Genomic DNA, 7,622 nt, shown 5'->3' on the forward strand with positions numbered 1-7,622 from the left:
TCTCAGGGTACGAATGACGTGGGAACATGAGTACCAAATGCTCCAAAGGTTCCAATTAATAGGACCGTGATATCCTTAGGACATGCCTGGAACTTCCATTGTGAAGTGGAACCCCTGGCTCTGGAAGGACATTTGCCTTTTTTTCCTTAATCCTGGGTAATGACTCTCCCAATTTCTTTCTTCTTTCCCGACTTCTTGGCACTCAGCACCAGAAGTACAGTTAAAAGCTCCTTCTCTGCCCGATGAGGAGAGCCACATTCTTTAACATTAAGTCCCCTTAAAGGGCTAGAGAGCTATTGGTCCTTCCTTCCTGGATCAGAAACGCGGGCTGTACCCGAAAGATCTGTGGCTTGACATCTATTGATCTGAATTTTTGTTTCATTCCTATTTCTGCTCAAACAACTCCTGGTTTGCATTTCTGTCACTGTTTTAGTCTAGTATCCTGGCAACCACCTCCGAGGTTCTTACTGTCTGACAAGAAAGGCAGTGGGGAGGAAGAAGTGGGAGAAATGTGTCTTAAGTGGGGTGGGGGGAGAAGGTAGACATGAGGGAGGGTAAGGTAGAGAGAGGGGAGGAAAGAAGGGGAAGAGAGAGGAAGCAGGAATTATGCAAAAGGAGAGAAAACATGAATTGAGGAAGAAAAGGGGATGAGATGGGGAACGGACGGGGGGGAAGGCTTGTGTTCACCTGGCTAGGAGTCACCAGGGCCCTGGTACCTCAGTGGTGACCCAACATGAGCAAGTGGGTAAATAAATGAATGTCCTAACATCTGACCCACTCCAGCCAGAGATGGCTCACTTGGTGACCCTGGTACCCAGGACAGTCCCTACTCCCTGAGATGGGAGGACAGGCAGGCTGCCGGTGAGAAGCCAGTCCTCTCAGTTAGGAGGTGACTTTAGTTCAGGGGCTCGTGGCCCTATCTGGCCCTCACCCTGACCTTGCTGCTACCTCTAGCTCACACCCAGATTCTGGAGAATTCTTCTGGTTTCCAATTCATGCACTATTTTTCCTGGTCCCAGCTTCCAGGGAGCTGCTGGTTGAATGAAGTGATTTCCAGTGAGGTACCATCACCCCTCAAAAGGAGCTCAACTATTGGCTACTCTGAACCTCGTAATACAAATATATATAATAGTTTTCCTTGGATGCTGGGAGACTCTTAGCAACCTATATTTTCCAACCCATCTTAGGACAGCTGATAGGCTTAGCCAAAGACACCTCGGGCATTCCAAAATATGTTCCCACCTCGCTAAAAACCAACAACAAACTGTACACATGCACTTAACAATGTGTAAAGTGTTGTTATATACTACCATAAATTTTTCTCCTAAAGCGTTGGGATGACTTTCCTGGTCTTGCCATTGGCCAGTGGGTGTGTTGATAAACTAAAACCAACACTCTGTGTTTTAGGATACTTTACATAGAGCGGATGTTCATGTTGCTAAAAGGGGAATTTTTATGCCATCATTCTTTGAAAAACATAACTTGCCAAAATGAAAACAAGAAGAAACAGTAAATCTGAATAGTCCTATATTCTTAAAGAAAAGACAAACAACTCTTTCTACACATTAAATAAAAACAATTTTTTGTCACCAAAATAAAGCGGGAACATTTCTTAACATATTGAGATCAACACATCCCTGGTACCAAAACCAGACAAGGATATTATAAGAAAATAAAATTATTGTACAATACCATTCATGAATAGAGATACAAAAATACTATACAAAATATTAGCAAATTGAATACAGTGATATATTTTTTAAAAAGGATAATCTATCATGACTGAGTGAAGTTTATTTGAAAAATACCAGTACAGTGTAACATTCAAATATCAATCAATACAGTTCACCATACTGAGAAAAATCTTATCTCAAAAGATTTATTAAAAACATTTGATAAGGGCTTCCCTGGTGGTGCAGTGGTTGAGAGTCCACCTGCCGATACAGGGAACACGGATTCGTGCCCCGGCCCAGGAAGATCCCACATGCTGCGGAGCGGCTGGGCCCGTGAGCCATGGCCGCTGAGCCTGCGAGTCCCGAGCCTGTGCTCCGCAACGGGAGAGGCCACAACAGTGAGAGGCCCGCGTACCACAAAAAAAAAAAAAAAAAATTTGATAAAATCAATAACTATCTATAACAAATTCCTCAGCATTAGGAATAGAAGGGAACTTCTTTAACTATATAATGAGTATGTACAAGATATCCACAGCTAACATCATAGTTAATGATAAAATACTGCATTCTTTCCTCTAGTGTTTGGGAACGAGATAAGGATGTCCACAATCTCATTCACAATCTTAGGGGAAAAGCAAACAATTAGAATTAACAAGTGAAATTGTCAAGACCACTAGATACAGGATCAACATAAAAATTAATACATTTAAAAGAATTTAAATAATATAAATTATGTTCTTAAACTACAATATAATTATGTTAGAAATCAGTAATAGATCTGGAAAGTCCTCAAATATAGGAAACTAAACAACACACTTCTAATTAACCTATGGATCAAAGAAGAAATTACAAGGAAAATTACAAAATATTTTGAATTGAATGAAAATAAAAATACAACACATCAAAATTTGGGGGATGCAGCTAAAACTCTGCTTAGAGGGAAATTTATAGTAATACATGCTTATAGTAGAAAAGAAGAAGAGTTTCAAATCAATGACCTAGGTTTCTAACTTATTATTCTATTCAAAGTTATTCTAACTAAGAACAGCAACTTAAACGTAAAATAAGCAGAAAAAAAATAAAGAGAAAAAAAATTAAACAGCAGTGAAATTGAAACAGAAAAGTAACAAAGCAAAGCAAAACTGATTATTTAAAAAATTATTAAAATTGACAAACCACTAGCCAGACTAATCAAGAAAAAGAAAGATGACATAAATTACCAATACCAGGAATAAAAGGTCATGACCATAGATCCTACAGAGAGTAAAGGCTAATAGGGAATATTATATATAAGTATATACCAATAAATTCAGCAATTTAAATGAAATGGATAAATTCCTTGCAAGATACAAATTACCAAAGCTCACTCAAGAATAAATATATATCCTAAATAGCCCTATATCTAGTAAGAACTTCTTTTGTAGTTAAAATCCTTCCCACGGGGGCTTCCCTGGTGGTGCAGTGGTTAAGAATCCGCCTGCCAATGCAGGGGACACGGGTTTGAGCCCTGGTCCGGGAAGATCCCACATGCCACGGAGCAACTAAGCCCGTGTGCCACAACTACTGAGCTACCGGGCCTGCGCTCTAGAGCCCGCAAGCCACAACTACTGAGCCCCCATGCCACAACTACTGAAGTCTGCGCGCCTAGAGCCCGTGCTCTGCAACAAGAGAAGCCACTGCAATGAGAAGCCTGAGCACCACAACGAAGAGTAGCCCCTGCTCACTGCAACCAGAGAAAAGCCCGCGTGCAGCAACAAAGACCCAACACAGCCAAAAATAAAATAAATTAATTAAAAAAAAAAACTTCCCACAGACAAAAACTCCAGGCCCAGATGGTTTCATTGGTGAATTCTGTGAAACATTTAATAAAGATAATATCAGTTTTACATACACTCTTCTGGAAAATCAAACAGAAGGAGAAATCACACCCTAACAAATTCTATGAAGCAAGCATTAACCTGGTAGCAAAACCAGACAAACACATTACATGAAAAAGCAAAATAAAACTACAGATCAACATCTTTCATGAACATAGATGCAAAAAAATGAAGTTTAGTAAATCATAACTACAATATGTAAAAGGATCACGACCAAGTGGAGTTTATCCCAGGAATGCAAGGTTGGTTTTACATTCAACATTAATGTAATTCACCATACTTATGGAAGGAAAAGAAGAAGAAAAATGCATATTATCATCTCAAAAGATGTGAGGAAGAGGAAGAGGAAAAAGAAGAAAAGGAGGAGGAGAAGGAAGAGGGGAAGGAGGAGGGGGAGTAGGAAGAGGAGGAAGCAGACGCAACAGCAGCATTTGATAGAATCCAACAACCATTCATAATAGAAACTCTAGGCAAACTAGGAATAGACGGGAACTTGATCAACCCGTTAAAGATGATCCACAGAAACATATAGCTAATATCACCTTACTGAGAGACTGAATACAGTCCCCACAAAGATCAGGAGAGAGAAAAAGATGTCTGTTCTTACCACTCGTACATGATATTATACTGGAGGTTCTACCCAGTGCAACAGGCCAGAAAAAACAAATAAGAGGCATACAGTTTCGAAAGGAAGAAATACAACTGTCTTTATTTGTAGCCGAAATTATAGTCTGTAGAAAATCCTAAGGAATTTACCCAAAAAAAAAAAAAAGCTGGAATAAGTGAATTTAGAAAGGTTGCAGGATACCAAGTTAACATAAAACAAATCATTCTATTTCTATGTACTAGAAAGAATCAATCAGGAATTCTTATTTTTAAAAAACACTATTAATGATAGCATGAAAAATATAAAATACTTAACAAAAGTTTGAATAAAAGATATACAAGGCTAGTACCTCAAAAACTTCAAAACATTGCTAACGGAAATGATAGAAAACCTAAATAGATGGATAAATATACCATGTTTGAGAATTGGCAAAATCAATACTAAGACAGCAATTCTCACCAAATCAATCTGTAGATTCAATCAATCTCAATCAAAGTCCCAGAAGGTTTTTTTTTTTTTTGGTAGAAGTTGACAACTTGATTTTAAATTTTATATTAAAATGCAAAGGACCTTGAATACCCAAAATAATTTTGAACAAGAAGAACAAAGTTGGAGGACTTAGACTACTTGATTACAAGATTTATTATAAAGCAACTCTAATCAAGGTAATGTGGCATCTGTATAAACATACATCAGTGAATAGAATGGAAGGTCCAGAAATAGATCCATATACCTACGGTTAATTAATTTTCAACAAAGGTGCCAAGGGAGTTCAATGGAGAAAGGATAATCTTTTCAAAAAATGGTTCTGGAACAGTTGCATATTTGGAAGTAAAAAATGAACCAGATCATTATCACATCACACCATATATAAAAATTAGCTCAGAATGGATCATAGATCTAGATGTAAAAGCTTAAACTATAAAACTTCTAGAAGAAACCATGAGAGAAAATCTTAGTGATCTTATATTTGGCAAAAAAAAAAAAAAAAAAAACTAAATAGGAAACAAAAGGATAAACTATAAAAGAAAAATTAATTTAGTTGGTTTCCAGCAAAATTAAACACTTGCTCTTCAACAGATACTGTTATAAAAATGAAAAGGCATGTCACAGACTGAAAATATTTGTAAAACAGAATCAACAAAGAATTTTTATGTAGGATATATTTTTTTACATGTATAACTCAATAGTAAGACAAATGGCCCAATGAAAATGGTAAAAGATTTGAACTGACATTTCACCAAAGAAGATGGCAAGTAAGTGCATGAAAAGATGCCTTACATCATTAGTCATTAGGAAAATTCAATTCAAAACCACAATGAAAAAAAAAAACACAATGAGATACCACTTCACAACCACTAGAACGGCTCAAATTAAAAAGAGTGACCACTCCAAACGTTAGTGAGTATGTGGGGCAACTGGAACTTTCATACTCTGCAGGTGGGAATATAAAATGGTATGGTCACTTTGGAAAACAGATAATAGTTGCTTAAAAAGTTAAAAATAGTTTCCCGGGGCTTCCCTGGTGGCGCAGTGGTTGAAAGTCCGCCTGCCGATGCAGGGGACACGGGTTTGTGCCCCGGTCCGGGAGGATCCCACATGCCACGGAGCGGCCGGGCCCGTGAGCCATAGCCGCTGAGCCTGCGCGTCCGGAGCCTGTGCTCCGCAACGGGAGAGGCCACAGCAGTGACAGGCCCGCGTACCGCAAAAAAAAAAAAAAAAAAAAAAAAAAAAAAAGATTCTGCTGGAGCACAAGGAGATGGACAGCTGTCTCAAGGAGTTAAGGGAACAATTAAAAGAACTTGCCAAGCAGTATGAAAAGTCTGAAAATGATGTGAAGGCCCTACAAAGTGTTGGGCAGATTGTGGCTGAAGTACTTAAGCAATTAACTGAAGAAAAATTCATTGTTAAAGCTACAAATGGACCAAGATATGTTGTGGGTTGTCGTCGACGGCTTGACAAAAGTAAGTTGAAGCCAGGAACAAGAGTTGCTTTGGATATGACTACACTATCTATCATGAGGTATTTGCCAAGAGAGGTAGAGCCACCGGTTCACAACATGTCTCATGAGGACCCTGGAAATGTTCCTTATTCTGAGATCGGAGGGCTATCAGAACAGATTTGGGAATTAAGAGAGGTAATAGAATGACCTCTTACAAACCCATAATTATTCCAACGTGTAGGAATAATACCTCCAAAAGGCTGTTTGCTATAGGCACCACCAGGTACAGGAAAAACACTCATGGCATGAGCTGTTGCTAGCAAGCTGGACTGCAATTTCTTAAAGGTTGTATCTAGTTCTATTGTAGACAAGTACATTGGTGAAAGTGCTCGTGTGATCAGAGAAATGTTTAATTATGCCAGGGACCATCAGCCATGCATCATTTTTATGGATGAAATAGATGCTATTGGTGGTCGTCGGTTTCCTGAGGGGACTTCAGCTAATAGAGAGATTCAGAGAACTTTAATGGAGCTACTGAATCAAGTGGATGGATTTGATACCCTACATAGAGTTAAAATGATCATGGCTACAAACAGGCCAGATACAGTGGAGCCTACTTTGCTTCGTCCAGGCAGATTAGATAGAAAAATACATACTGATTTATCAAACGAACAAGCAAGGTTAGATATATTGAAAATCCATGCAGGTCCCATTCCAAAGCATGGTGAAATAGATTATGAAGCAATCGTGAAGCTTTCCGATGGCTTTAATGGAGCAGAACTTAGAAATGTGGCTCACTTAGAAAGGTTTGTACTGAAGCAAGTATGTTTGCAATTCTTGCTGATCATGATTTTGGATAGGTCTGGCTTACAACATCCCTATTTCCTGGCACTCCTGTGAGTGGTGCTTGTAAAGCTAAAAATGGAGCATAGCACAGCAGTGACATTCAACAAACAGTACCTGAGATCTGGTCACTACAGGACCACACAGGTAGATGCCCTCTGTTTTCAGCCCAGGATCACCCTCTCAGCACAGAAGCTCTGCCTCAGTTTACATGCAAGGTCTCTCTTCCCTCCTTGATTACCAGAGAACACCTACTTCCCTGACTCCTGACCAAGTATGGATTCTTCCTATCACCTGTGAAGAACTACATCTTAAAGAGGTAGGAAGAAGTTGGCCCTGGAGCCAGACTGGCCTGAATTTCATCTGAGTCACTCGTTAGCTGTGTTATCCTGGACAAGTGTCATAACTTCTCTGAGCTTCCAATTTCTTATCCGCCTGATGGGGATAACAACCCTACCCACTTCTTGGGATTGTGGTGAGGGGTTAATGGGCACTGGCTGTACAGGCTCCTTGCACACTGACTGGCATACTGGATGTGCTCAATAGATGTCTGTTCTCTTTTCCTCTTGCTATTCCCATGTACTCTATGCAAACACTTTCATTAGAGGCCCCTAAAAAGTCCTATCTTACCCCAGGCCTTTCTATAATCTTGATAGCAGATTGGCATAGCTATTTAAAAG

At 39.2% G+C, this 7,622-nt stretch overlaps 1 pseudogene across 1 annotated transcript; it reads left to right on the plus strand.

The window, feature by feature from the left end:
• The first annotated feature begins 5,895 nt into the window (after positions 1-5,895).
• On the plus strand, positions 5,896-6,999 carry LOC309828294 (26S proteasome regulatory subunit 10B-like; annotated as a pseudogene). Its single transcript has one exon. The product of its transcript is annotated as a 26S proteasome regulatory subunit 10B-like (transcript).
• The last annotated feature ends 623 nt before the right edge of the window (positions 7,000-7,622 follow it).

Source organism: Grampus griseus (genome assembly GCF_964374135.1).
Source record: "Grampus griseus genome assembly, chromosome: 10".
Taxonomy (NCBI): domain Eukaryota; kingdom Metazoa; phylum Chordata; class Mammalia; order Artiodactyla; family Delphinidae; genus Grampus; species Grampus griseus.